Raw genomic sequence first — 15,635 nt, 5'->3', positions numbered from 1 at the left:
CAAAGGCAGACAATATAAAAGCTATAATCTTAGTTTAATCCCCACACCTTTTAAACATAGTAATTACTAGACATCTGCTGGTAACACAGCTTCACTATTGGATAACCTTAATTACCCTGTAATATTTCCTGACACTCCCCAAAATATGCCCTATGGATAATAATTCATTCACGGTTCAGCCCCATTATTAACTACTAATTCAAACAATCAAGACAAAGACAACGAACAGATGACCTTGAACAATTACCCACTCACTGAACAGAATTTATTTCATGCTTTTCAAAGACTTTACTGCTTTCCTGGCTTCACGAGCAGCACTCAAATATTAACAAAATGCAAGCAAGAAAAGAGCTGCAGAATAAAAGGAGATTTGCTGGGGTACCCTGGATCCCTTAAATATAATTTGCTTGCATTAACAACATAATGGCTACTGCAAAATTCCAGTTTCTAAGATTAAATAGGGACGTAGTCAGACTAGGTGAAAAACCCAATACAGTTTTTTTATTAAACTGGATTTGTAAGCTGTTTAATTATTTGTAAGAAAGGTATTGGGAAATATGGAAGAAAAATAAAATAATTAAATGCATATAGGCACAATGAATGGGATTCATGCAAACGTTGCAGAAGCAGACACAACATCATTGACTTCAGTGCTGAAGCAGACATCTGCAAGTGTCTGAGGCTTCAAGCCAGAGATCAGTGTCTTCATTTGAGCTGCCATAACCTGATGCCCTTCTTTCTGATTGTATAGGCAAAATCAGGTGCATGAGGTTCACCATTATATACCTAATCTCTGCTACCTTGTATGGTTACTTGGCTTGTTTATGTTGAGAAATTATTGTTTTCATTAACAAGGAAGGGGATATGGCTTTTAAAATAATAATAATAATTGTTATTATTATTGTTGTTGTTGTTATTGTTATTATATCTTCAGATTTGGATAAAGGAAAGGTACATGGAAAAGTGTAAAAAGTTGTTGGCCTTTTCTCTGTACCTCAATTCATTCTCACTTTCAGAGCCTACAAGGTTCCTTGCAATCCACCTGAAAGTCAAAACATTCAGGTTCAACTGCAACTAGAATTATTGAGCTGGTAGGAAAATAAGGTTGAAGCAAAACAGAAGAAGAAAGAAAATGTAAATGAAAATCAAAGTCAAAATAAATTCATTGTTTTCTGACATGGTTCTGAGAATGTCATTGTCATGGTAGGAATATATATTTGAATTACTTAAACATCTGTAAAACTGAATGGCAGAAAGACAATACTATAAATAAAAGCAGAAAATGCACAGATGCTACAAAATTTTCCCATGCCAAATTCAGAACTATGGCAAAAAATAGCTTCTTAACCTGTTTAGTTATTTTCATGCACTAGTCACAATGACTTTCAAAATGAGATTTCTTAATGTAAAGCTCCTAAGAATGAACAGCCTTGTAAAGTTTAGGCCAGGATAGTCCTAGTTCAGCCAAACAATCAGAAAGCCACAGGTAAGAGAAAAATTATAGTTCTGCTTGATCTTAAAAAGCATGTAGTCTGCAAATACAAAGCACTCCAGGAAAGGTGGAGTGAAAAAGAATTTTCTACTCCACTGGAAAATATAAGACTGCAATATCATCAAAGAAACGTGGCTTTATAGACTACTTGAGGCTTCGTGAAGCTATGTTCTCTTAGCATGCTTTGTTTATCAGGAGTGCCTAACGAAACTGCTAAGATTTAAAGGTCGTCCTCCCAGGAATTAGATATACAAATTTCTAGTTCCAAGCTGATTTTTTGTTCCTATTTTTCCACTACCCACCTGAAGATCCTCAAGGATGGCACTGAATTGTCAGCCGATCTCCCTATAATGTTGTACTTTTCTAGTGTGGTAACTGTAAAAGTGACTCCTTCATTAAATCCTCACTTCAAGATTGGACAAATTTCCAAAATATCATTTTGGAAGTAGTTGCAGTAGCAATACACTAAATTACATTTGGTATTGCCTCTTCTGACCTCAAAATTCTTTAATTGCATTAACACTCCTCCTCACCTTCTCTTCTTTTGGTCATTGCATGATCCACAATCCAACATTCAGGATTTTCATTAGGAATTAGATTTCTTATCTCCAGAACTTGTCTAGAAATGGAAATTTGACATTTCCTTTCCCATATCAAGAGTAGGTCATAATCATGCATCTAGGAAACAAATTTGTTATCAAGCCTTTTTAAGAACTGCATGCTCTGGTTTTGTTTCAAAAATCCCCCATATAACATATTGTCAACATAAAATATTTTCCTGTGGATAAGTTAACAAAATAATCTCTTGGCCATCGGTCAGGAATGGCCTTTTCTAATGCATAAATATTAAAATTATTATTTTTGAGGGGAAAGTTTGAAGTACAGTTGTTCTTTATTTCTATACAGACCAAATTAATGCAGCTTGCCTGAAGCTCACTTCCTTGTTCATTCAGGAACTGAAATGTCATGTACAGCAAGATAGTCTTCTAATTAATTTGGTCATGAAACAAATGAAACACAATATGCAAATAAGAGCTATGATGATTAAATAAAATGCTGTCCCTCCAGGAACAAAACACTCAAAATAAACTAGTTTAAACTGGGGTTTTTTTGAGAGGTCCATCTGTTAAAACGGAAAATATCTTGCTTATATTACATTCATTACTAATAGGTACTGTGCTTCCATTATTTCAGGGAAACTTAAAGTTATTGCTAGAGTTCAGGTCTGGAATAAACTGCATAACTGGGTTGTCAAGTATTTAAACTTATCCAAGCTCAAAATTAAATCTGCATTTCTGTTCACATCTGTAAAGCCTTCTCGAAATCAATAGGAATAAAAATAATCTCTCTTTATGAATGTTACACAGACAAAAAACATACAAAAGAATAAAAAAACCTTGCTTTTGATCTCTTAATCTTACCATTTATGCAGAATACCATAAAGCCAACACAAAACAACTGAACACATTTACAGAGTGAAGGGTGCTCATAAAAATATGATTCTAAGACAAAAAACAGTGTTTTGCATCAGTGGTTCCACTGTCATTTAGCATGTTTGAACTAATCTGGAGCACACAATAGTGAGTGTCCTGCATTATTATTTTAGAAAACACCTATTTATTAAATGAATGTTCAAAAATAGGGCAGAAAACTCCACTAACAAGAATTGTGATTCAAACAATTATTTAGCCAACTAGTTCAACAGGGGATGGTCCCCTTTCATACTGAAGACGGTTAAGCTGGTTACTAACATCTTCATAGCAAAAATTAGACCTTCCTCCTTGTTATGCAATGGGAGTTTTGACAATGGATCTACCACTAGTTTCACCCACTGGACCCTTCTGGAACTGGACACCAATCCTACAGTCAATAATTTCCCATTCCTCATTAAAGCTTCACAGAAAATGGCTACTTCATCCTGTGACCCTGAAAATTTTTATGCTTTTAGAAGTATTCAATTCCAGAGATCCCTTACAAAATTAAAACAAGACAATGGAGAAGGCAACCATTTCCTCCAGAAAATACAGAGAGCCATGGCATTTGCCTGTCATTTAGGAAACAACATTTCCTAGAATGAACCAGGTACAACAAGACCTGGCATGCAACTTTATCCATGATAAGCAACTTTTCTGATCACCAAACTGTGTTCTTAATTAGTTTTGTCCATTTGGACACAAAGATCTTTTCTAATACAATCTCCATCAAAACTGTTATACTCCCATGAGAAGTTTGAATGTCAAGTTATTGGTATTTTTCAGTAACAAGCTTTTCTGCTGAACTTGATTTTTCAAATGAGACTATGAAGTTTAGACCACCTTGGAAAGTTACAGATATGGAAAAAAGTGTTATTAAAGTGGTAAATGAATCAGCATCTGTACAGGCAAAGGCGATATTCTTACAGTGTAGAGCCTTTAGAAGCAAGAAAATACTTGGAGAGTAGAATTTTTTCTTACCTGTACTGTTAAGCAATCAAGGCTTCAGACCTACTGAGGCCTAATCCTCATGACTCAATGGACGAGCTGAACCTGCTTTTAATTTCTTGGGTTTTTTTTCCCAGCTCCCCTCCCTCTCTCCCATTTTCTCTCTCCTTCCTGGAATCATGACTCTCTGCTTTTATGTTCAATGTACTCAGATCCTAGTCTACACCTAAGATTGACTACAATGTATTTTTTTAAACTGAAATAAAGAAACCTGGCTGCTGCTTCTTTCTGCTTCCAATACTTCCTTCTATCCTGTGCAATTTCTTCTCTTTACTAAGCTTAATCTCTACTTTTCTCTCCTGAAAAATTCACTTTCTATATCAAGCATACCTTTATTCCTTGTTATTTTTCTCTCCCTACCTTTGTTTTATACTGTCTTCAATGTCCAAATTTGGTTTAGATTGCAAAGCTTTAAGCACTATTAACCCCCACCCCCCCGAATAATACCTTAATTCCTTTGCATCATAACGAAGCATGTTTGGTTGTTTGAGATCAGCGAAGATCATCCCCTTCTGAATGGCAGATACCAATTTGAATTGTACAGACTTTTTTCTCTGAAGCTGAGTGCTAAATTCCTGAAGCATATTTAAAACTTGCGTCTTCAGTTTTGCCACAAATGTATTACATCAGTCTGTGTTCTCATTTCCTATTTGATGTGAAATGTCCTGTATACTGAACATTTGTAATTTTAACGTACTCTAGTCTCACTTAAAAACGTTACTTGATGATTTTTATATCTGTTCATTACAATATAACCTGTACCACTGCAAGGGACAGAAATCATCACTGTCACATTTCTATTTAATGCATTTTCTATGTGACGTAGAGATAGTAACCATGTATAAGAAGCCATTGTTGGTATAAGGAGGCAGTTTTAGGAAAAGCAATGGTTTTTCCATTGCTATATTGCCCACTGAAGCTCAAACATTGTCTGGCAACTATTCTCAAGGGCAATTGTCTGGCCAACTTAGCAGTGGGTCCCCTGCCATCTTAACAGATGGGCACCAAGTGTAAGTAGCCATAAGACCATGTAAGTGCATATAGTGTGAAACTTGGGGCACAATTCCCAGCCTTGATCACCATATGGCTTTTCCATACTGAGTTTGTGATAAATGGAATGTGCACTGCTAACCTAACTTTGAACATGAGCAGCACCAAGGAAAATATTAATAATGAGAATAGCTCCCACCATGTGATAAGCAGGGGCTAAATTTGGAATTAGCAGGAGCAGAAGAACAGTAGGATTATTATACACCATCTTCCCCACATTTTGACTGCTGTTGATCCACTAGGCTTTCCATGACAAGCTCAACATCTGAAAAACAAGGAAATTTGCTCCTTCTGTCCCTCCAGACTCCTTTACAGGGAAAGAGAATGCAAAATTATGAAAGCCAGCGCCTTCAAGAAAGAACCTTGAATTGATTCAATTAGTCTATTGAACTGAGTAACTTCAGTATTGAATTCTGCAGGACAGTTATATAAGAAAGGCTCAAGATTTCAAAGAATCATTTACCATGCACATATTGCTGTTTTTACTCTGTATTCTCACTGGATATGAAAGCATTTCCCATCCTGTCAGCACACGTTTTTTCAGACAACTCCCATATCTGATCTAATGCTCAAGGAAAAAGAAACCTAAGAGCATGTTTGTGGATATCATCCTTATTCTAAGTAGTCCTAAGTAGCACACGTATCAGTGCCTATGGATTTTAGTTATGGCAGAAAACTTCATTCGTATTTGTTAACAGAAAGGATTGGAAATAAACAGTAAATACTGAAATCGAGATTTAGTTCCAGGAACGTGAATCTTTAAAAAATTCATTCATTGGCTTTGAGTATTTTTATACTATACTTCTGAGTTTCAGTTAGTGTCAACAACAGATGCTGTTTGTGACCTTTGAAGAATAAAAATAATCTAATTTTATCAAGTCTTGAGAAAAGTATGTGAACTGTAATGAAACACTCATCTAAATGAAAGAGTTTAAATGGTAGGAAATAATATGAAAAAGCATTTATCTGATTGTGTTCTTGCCTTTTATCTCTATTATACTTTAGGATGAAGTTCGTGGTTGATTTACACCAACCTAAAACCATGCTTACAAGAGGAAAAATTCCACCTTTCCCATGCCCTGCTACTTATTTCTACTGGAAAGGGCAATGCTACTTTTCAATAAGGCATGATTTGAGTATTTAAGGTATTTAGATTGTTTTAGATTGTTTTAGACTAAAAAAGAGAGAAGCTTAATCTGGTAAGCACTAACACAGATTTTGCTGGAAACACTTACAGCTGTGCAGCTGATGGTCTAACACAATATATGTCTCCAGAATAAGTTCCTAGATCTGAGAGCACACCACCTTTCATGAAAACTCATTTGAATTTACTTGCATTCCAATAGCATTCAAATAACAACTCTGCTGGCTTGAACACTTGCAGAAAGCAAATGTCAAAGTTGCTTACATGAGCTTTTTTGGAAGCACAATTTAAATCTGGCCCTCCAAGTATTTTGGTTGAAACTCTTATCTAATTAGTAAGAGAAGTAACTGACAGGCTACTTCATCAGAATCCTGAAGCAACTATAACAGAGAACTGAACACAGTCATACTTCTGGTTGTCATAGATGAGCCCTTTCTGAATAAATTTCCAGCTACCTGAGTTAAATTAGTGTCTATTTATGTATTGGCTACTTAGGCTATTGATAGCTTTTTTTTTTTCATATATGTTTAAACATGACTATAGTCCATTATGTTCATTTCCTCTTAAGATGGTATATTTTAATTTTCTTTTTAACTATTAACATACAAAGTCTGAAGCTGAATCAGGTTATGTTTAAAAAATTGGGGAATTAACTAGGCAACAACAAATAATCTAGTTTTGCAGACCTGTGCATCAACAGGAGGCTTCAAAAGCTTATTCAGTAGTTGAACAGGTTAGAGACAAACCAAGCATGCCAATAAAACATGTCCTAGACAGAATTGGAGTACAATTAATAATGTAAAATTCCCTTGGAAATACAGAAACTACCACAAGTGTCAGGAGATCAAATACAGAACAGAGAAAGTGTCTTTTGTGCTTCAGTTGTGGCTCTGCTGAGAAATGAGTCTAGAGATTGCACTGCTTCCTGTTTATTATCGTTCATAAACTTCCAGGTCCAATTCACTCAGCTTAACTGAAAAACACTTTTATCAGTTGTTAGCCCTGCAAGACTGACCTTAAATATGAGAGTCAAAGCATGGGCTCCTTCTGATGAGTGCAACTATGAATGCGGCACTACAAATCACAGTTGGAATCACTTTTACTCCCTTTCATGATGCAAATTACTTCATAACCTGTCCATTGTGAAGACTTAAATATACCAAATTCATAACACTGAAAGGGCAAAAGAAAAAGGACTTTAGTAAGATGAAACTAGATGTGAGCAAAATAAAAATAAACAGGAAAAAATTCTCTAATATGCATCTATCCAACAAAAGCAGAAATACTGTACTTCCAGTAAAACTGAAGTTACAAAAGCTAACTCTTTTGGTTACAAAGAGAGAGATACATATTCACAACATAACTAACCTGCAGAACTCACTAGCTACAAGTGATTAGGCAAATCAATAATTTATTTTGCTTAATGGCTGAGATATTTGTCTGGGTAGTGGTCTTCACAAGAGGAAAGTGCTCATTAACCCACTGCTTCATGCTGTAAATCAACAGCTTGGGTGAGCCCAGATTTCCCAAGTGTACAGCTGGATTGCAGGAGTTTATGACGTTGGCAATTATAAGAGCAGTGAAAGCCACACGCTCCTCAGTTACATTTACAGGGTTTCAATTTCTTCACACTCTCCACTTAGCTGAGGTGTGCAACTTCACTGCCAGCACAGGCTGGGATACAGAGCAACCCAGGAGGGGGACAGCCCTCCATCTGCACCCTATTGGTTATTTGCAAATCAGCACAGTGCACGGGCAGCTCTTCAACACCCATGTGGCCTCAGGGGTCCAAGTCAGAATAAAAGTTACAAATCTGTTACAGAAGTAAATTATAAAGCATTGTCTACATCTTGAAAGGTAATCAGCTCTATTTTGCAGCACATATACTCAGACTATTAGCTACATTTTCAGAATTAAGAAGCAACCAACCCTTTAAGACGGTCAGCCAGAACAGCCATGTTTTGTGATTTAAGCTTTCACCTGCCGGGATCCAGTCAATGGCCCAGCTAACACTGACTCTGTCTCCTCAGTTTGTTCTCACTCCCATCACATCTGTTCCAAGGGACTCTGGAGTGCTACTGGTCTGACCCTGCCACAGCCAGGAGCTGCAGAGCACCGCGGCCATGGAGGCTGCGCCCACCCAGCGCTGGCGGCGCCAGGCCCGGGGCTCATCCCTCCCCTGGCACCCACTGCCCACAGCAGCACCGGGCACCCAACACCCCAGTGCTGTGGGTTACTACTCCTTACAGGTCCTCTGATACAGAACACAATTCACCCTCATCAGCCTTTGCGAGCCCAAGACAGATCCCCAGTGGAAATAATAGGGGGATTCTGGGTTTTGTTTTTTTTACAGTATTCATCTGAGGTCATGGTTTTATGTAAATTACTGAATACTAAGCCTGGTGTCCATTTAAAACAAGAATGGAACTTTCTAAAGCCCTTTTGGAAAATTAATTTAAGAAAAAAATACTTCCCTATTGGCTACCTTATAACACATTGGCAATATTGTAAAATTATTTCATATCTTTCTCTCATAACTCTTGCTGTGAAGCGTTAAAATTTAAACTAAAATTTAAACATTTAATTATGTTTGAATTTCAGTTCTTCCCAAAATATTTTACTTTCTAAGGTATTGATCATTTGTTCAAAATTGCAAATTGGACAGTGTAGTACCTCTTTCAGATTCCACTTTTATAATCCACAGAATCTTTGTGTTTAATCTTTTGTTAGACCCTAAATTTCTTTGATGCACGCACATTATTTTCTAGTGATTGCCACCACATGAAAAGGGTGTTAATCCTCTGCTAATTAACAACTGGTTGAGGTCAGCTGGGGTCAGCACTTTACATTTTTGGATTTAGTGAATTTTTGGTTCATTGGAACTTCTTGTCCTCAACAGTTCAGCTATTTCATAATTTTTTTGTTGGTGTATTTTGTTCCATGTCAGCAATAAAACCCTCTTGCGTTCTTAGCCCACTAAGAACATATTATAAACTTTTGGTTTGACAAAGGATTAATTTTGCTTCTATTTTTACAATAGCAATACTACCTCCTCTATCACTTCATGCAGTTTAGGTGTTTTGTCTACTCAGGAAATGCAGTTTCTACTGTTTTTTGTAGACATACTAAATGTCTCATTGCATATAGCATTCCTCTATAAAAATACAATACAATACTTCCACAAAATTGTTAACGAAGTATAAAAGATCCCCCCCAAAAAAAATCTACTGGTAGAAAGAAGAAGTCTGAAGAAGGTCTTGCCAATTTTATTTATTCAATAAGTAACATTTATTTATATATTTCTTCATTACCTTATTAATCTGAAAACCAGCTTAATTTACTCCATACTGTTTCAATTTCTTTCACCATTACCTTCACTGTTAATCTGATTTCAATAACAGGTTTGTTTCTCTTTTCACCAGATATCAATAATTAAAAAATAGTAGCATTCTTTAGGGAAATTATACATGCCAAAAATGTTCTTATCTAAGCAACATTAACAAGATTCACCTTATTTTTTCATAGCATGTCAGTGAATCTTGCTTATACTCTAGATGACCCCATAACAACCTTCCAGAGTACTGGTGAAATGTAACTATGCTGCCCTATCTGTTTATTTTCTTCAACAGGTTCTGCAATTTAAAGAAAAGTAGAGAGCAAGACAGTAGATGTTTTGTTTTACATTCAGTTCCCACAAACCGGAACAGGTGCATGAGAAAAAGCATCATAGAAACAGATTGATAAAACTTGATGGGGTTGAGAGAGAATATGAATGAAGAAAAAAATGGAAGGGCACCAAAACAGTCCTTATCCATACAGTAATTAACAGGTCTACCCTTAGTAATCTTGCCAGTGAGTTCTACAATATTATCACACATTGTGTGAAAAAGGATTTATTGCCTAACGAAATAATTTCATTTTTCTATCTTTAGGTTGAAGATCTCTCTCATCCCTTGTGAGACAAACAAGAAACCAGGCATTCCCAATCTCTCCTCTACAAGCTTCAGTACTTTGCAATTTTTTTCTCACGACCCATTTTAATTCTTCTGCTTTCTAAATAATTAATCCTAATCTGTGCCATCATCTTCATCCAGACTCCCTGCATTTACTTGACCATTTTCATCATTATTTGAACACTCATATTGCTAAAACACCCTAACAAGGATGAGGAAATAATCTTTGGAAACACTGGTTCTCAGTCTAGCTTAAAATTAAAACAAACTGCTTAGTAAGAAAAAAAAAAAAAATCAGCACAGGCCTGTGGCTGTCACTTGTAATTATAATCCTTCAAAAATTATTCAAAACAATATAAAACCATCTAAAACTGAGGTGCAGACTTAGCACACGCCTGTGTAGACACTGTGACTAATTACATGTTATGTAAACGGGATCTCACAGGCAGCACTGTGTAGATGATACCCCATTGAGACAGCTTACAAAGGGAAGTGAATGATCTTACCCTTTGGAATCTTGATTAAAGGGAAAAAATAATTGTATAAATTGCTTGGTTTAAAATGATTTTATCTGAAGCTCAGTAAAATCTTAGCACAACAGTGATTCATGATCCAGGATATGCCTATTTTTTTGACAAACCAAATAACTGCAGGGTGCTGAAGTTCTGTGGCTCTTACTCAGCCATTTGAATGCTGGGAGGATGAAGGTTTCCCTGAGATTCCCTCACATCCTCACTGAGTGCATACCTTCAGCTCCTGTTACAACAAGATACTGATTATCTCAGTCATTATTTTTGAATGGTTATTTTGACTGTTCAGAAATTCCGTTTATGCAGATGTGTTAAAATGAAAAAAGCTGTCTTTCCAAGTACTCACTTTTCAGAACTTTATTAAAGAATTTCCCCTTTTATTAAATTACTAACATCACTTTTAATCTTTCTGCTGTTCATTAGCAGTAACAGATTTTCATGCAGATAAACTGATAAGTAAATTCTTTCCTTAACCAAGTTCACCAGGTAAGGAATTTCAGTATAACTATTGGCATTGAAACACTGCTATAATTTTAGCATTTGAAGGAGTTTCATTATTTGAGGAATTTAAGTATTTAGATAAAGTTAAATTAGGCCACAAGAAAACACATTTTTTTAAAAAAAGACGATGACCTAAATGGTGAATTGTGACAGCAGCCAAGTAAATAACTTAACAAGAAAAAGCTTTGCAGAATATTGATTTAATGCATCACTTAAGCAACAGAATATCTCAAACCCACATTATCCATGCTCTATTTCCCTGTACCTTGGACAGTTTATCTATTCACCTCTCTCAAAGGAACAAGCACATATTTCTACATGAATTGTTTGTCTAGGATGTACAGTTTTTAACAGTATGATAAAATTAATCTTCAGTATAATTTCACTTTTGCAGAAAATACTCCTTTATATAAATTTTAGCACACTGGGAAAACAAAGCTATGGAATTTTAACCAAGATATCATATACATTAATTATAATCTTTACTCTGTGAAAATGCATCACTTCAAAATAAGAATTTTTCACTATGTCAAAGGAATGCAAACTTCATTTCAACTTCTTTGCACAGTTTTGCTAAAAGAGCGTTAAAAGAATACCCAAAATCTGATACAAAATTGCACTGATTTTAAATAATGGTTTGAAATGTTACATTCAGGACAAAGACTGTAAAGGTAGTGCTGTCTCACAGAAAGAGAGATGAAAAGCAGGAAAAGGTACTAGTTTTCTTTTTTTTTAATTTCTTTTTAAAGAAATGAGCGAAAGAATCTATTTTTTTGTAACAGTCTGTCTTATTGCCCGAAATAAAATCAGGTGCTGTAAAGATTATTTCAGCCAAAATTAGCCTTTATGGGTGTTATACTATTTAAAATGCATGAATGACAGCTTGATGGCTAGAGAGGCATCCGATTTGAATGATGAGATTTCCTCTCTGTGGCTACAGAGCTGGAGCTACTGCTGCTCAACTCCATGTAACCCAGCTGCCACATCAGGTTCTGCACGTAGACAAGACTGTTTTTCACAGCATATGCTTAAACAGTTCTACCAAAGTCCTACATTAATGGTATTATGAATGAGGCCCTTTCCTACATGCCTGCATTAAGGCTGCATTTAAATGGGCTTCTGTCCAATGGTTTTGGTTTTCCTTGATTAAGCACTCACTCACAGAATGGTTTGGGTGGGAAGGGACCTTAAAAGATCCTCTAGTTCCAACCCCCCTGCATGGGCAGGGACACCTCCCACTACACCAGGTGGCTCAAAGCCCCATCCAACCTGGCCTTGAGCACTTCCAGGGAGATGATATCCACAACTTCCCTGGGCAACCAGTCCCAGTGTCTCACCCTGCCACCCTCCCCCCAGTAAAGAATTTCATCCTAATATCCAGTCTAAATGGGCTAAGAAGATAGGGTTACTCAGCAAGGTGGTACAGGAATTGCACAGGGTAATAAGCCTAAAGGAAACTATTATTTTCATGGCACTTTGCAAAAACATGAAAGGTCAGGACATTGCCCCCAGAGCAGGATTTTCATCACTATTTATTCATAACATCACCTGTAATTTCCATCACTGTTACCCTAGTCTCAAAGATATCTCACCAGAGACCGGCAAAGAAGATGGAGGTAATTCAGTACTGACAAAACAAACCACAGCTAAACTCCTTTTTCACAGCACCCATTTTACCAGTAGGAAAACTTAACATTGTCAGGTCTCCTCTCAGTCTTAGAGGAGGTGGCCACAAGATCTTAAGATTTCACTCCCTCCCTCCAAGTTCTGGTAAAAAGCTCCCAAGCTAATTGTAGTCTGTCCTTTGTAATATCTGCAAAGCAGATTTAAGGAATTGCAGAAGTTACCTCCTGGCCAGTTTTATTTATCTTTTACAGCTAAGGGATGCTCTAAGAGCATTGCTGGAGACTTTTTGACCACCCTTAGCGATCTCTCCAGCTGAGCAAGGCAAGGAATAAGACTCATCTGCTCACCTCATGTTGATTTGTCATTTGACATCTGTGTCAGAGTAACACCCTGTATGAGCAGATACTTTGATGCCACTACAGCTTTATCTGTGTCAGAACCAGAGCTGGCTGGACGATTTACCGTGAATAATTTATTCAGCAGATTTCACCCTTTCTTCAGTTTGAGAGTTCTCTATACGTGTCCTAATTAAAAGAGATAATTGGCTTAATACTCAAGCACTCCATTCTTACTTGTTCCCTTTGTCCAGAGGTGGCCTGAATAAAGGCAGGGGTGAAATCCTGGTGCCACTTAAGACACTGAAACCCACACTCCTCCTTAATTTCACTAAGGTCAGGATCTCAGTCAAGGTGCCTCAAGCAAGAAACCTCCAGTTTACATTGTAATATGCCACAAATGAGGTCCCTAATTAAACAGTGGGAAGAAACAAAAGAAACAGAGTGAGGGACTTCTAAATAGGATATTTAGATACTATCATGATGGCTTTAAAAAAAATTAAAACAAAACAAACATGATAGAGAATGCTTAAAGTAGGAGGACATTTAGAAGTGCTCAGGGAAGGATTTTATTCCTCTGCAAGGATCAGACAAATATGTGAACATACTTTGGTGACTGCAGTTATCAGAACATGTGCAGTTTGCACTTATTTCATCTTCTCTGCCCTCCTGCTTTCATTCCCTCTGCCTACATCTTGCACTTTAACCAAGATCACACTCCTCTTGGTAAATGAAGTCTTGGGTCTTTAGTGTACAAGAAATTAATTAATCGATATAGAATATTTAATGCAACATGTAATTAAAGATAAAACATCATCACTAGAGTAGCAGTTCTGTTCAGCTATATAATACTCTATTTTTGAAAGCATCTCTATCCTGCATGCACCTAGCAAGGATCAGTGCCTGGAGGCAGTATTGAACTATATGCTCTGAAATGCCTAGTGTTTTGCTAGCAATTCCAAACTCCTCTGTTCTTCAACATTCACTCACTCAACTATGTTGCTTAAATTATTAAATCCTTTTAATTTAAATTTTCATAAGCTACCAGAGGAAAAATGCACATCCTTAAAGTAGCAGGTCTGGCGTCTTGCAAGGAAAACTATGGTACTAGTATTGCTTTTATCCAGTAGTAACTTCCCGTATGAAAGGAACAAAATAAATTATATCATTAAGGAGTAAAATGTGGAAGGCAGATGGTTTAAAAAAAAATAATTTGTGAAACTATCTTGGTTTAGGACCACCCAAAATTGGAACAGAAATGAGGCAAACTACCTACTATCTTAATCCCTGAAAGACTGAGACAAAAAACAAGAATAATTAATAAAAAACTGAAAGATCTCTTTAGATCAAAATTTTTGACAAAGAAAAATTATCTTAAAGATTTATTGTATTTTTCCCCAAAACATACAGTGCTTTGCAAAAATTTGTAATATATTCTAACTTTAATATGTTTTTACTGAAAATGAAGTTGCAACTGCTAATGACTTTCCATGCTTTAATCTCAGCTACAGTAGTGCACTTCTGCTGCAGGCAGTGCTGGAAATGGTGGGACAATGGACGAAATGCTCTATTTAATTTTGCTACATATAGTGTGAGATACTTAAATATGCATCTGTTTCCTCTGTGAAGAGAGAGATGGTTTATCCCACAGAATGTTATTTTCTATTTAAAAAAAAACCACAATAAAAATTAGATCACTTATGAACTTTACATCAAAAGACTTCTACATTTGAAACATGAACTGCTAAATACTGTCATTCTTCACTAAATACTGGATTAAACAAAATGTTGATACATTTCAGATTTTGAAACCAATATCTTACAGCAGAAGGAAATTAGAATATATAATGCCAGTTGTAAAATTCTGTAAGGAAACAGCTTTGGTAGTTAATTTATAAAATACATAAGTTTATATATATATTTATGGGTTTATTGGGAATTAAAGAATGTACCTGAAACCAGGAAAAGCTATATATATTGTGAGAGCAGTTTAAGGGAAAAAGACCCACCATGGTCATCAAGTCCTTTTTTTTTTTGTTTTGTTTTGTTGAAAATAGAGCCAGCTGAGTTTCAGGCCTGTGTATTTTAGGGAAAATAATTTGTTTACACTGAAAGGAGTTATAGGTACAAGTGACCAGAGTGATAAAAACTGGAGGATTTAGGAAATCACCCAAAAGAAAAAAACAACAAAACACAACATGCACACAAAACAAAACAACTCCGTAACAAACAAAAAAACTCCATAACAAACAAACCAGCATTATTTAACAGAAATCAACAGACTTTCTGGAATATGTAGATTTGATACAAGATTTGTTCAAGTATGTTTTATTTCAATTATACCTTAATGGCTACAAGGGCTATTTTATACTTTAAACTTTATGTATATCAGTTTAAAAGAGTAGTTGGTTCCAGTTTTGTTTCTTTCTAGACACCATTTAAATATAACCAACCTTGAAAATATTTGTACCACTCAATTTCATCTGAGCAATACTGCAGTCACCAACCCACCATTCACCAAAGA

This window comes from Apus apus, chromosome 7, assembly GCF_020740795.1.
Source record: "Apus apus isolate bApuApu2 chromosome 7, bApuApu2.pri.cur, whole genome shotgun sequence".
Taxonomy (NCBI): domain Eukaryota; kingdom Metazoa; phylum Chordata; class Aves; order Apodiformes; family Apodidae; genus Apus; species Apus apus.
The sequence above is the reverse complement of the archived record's forward strand: the minus strand, read 5'-3'. Positions refer to the sequence as shown.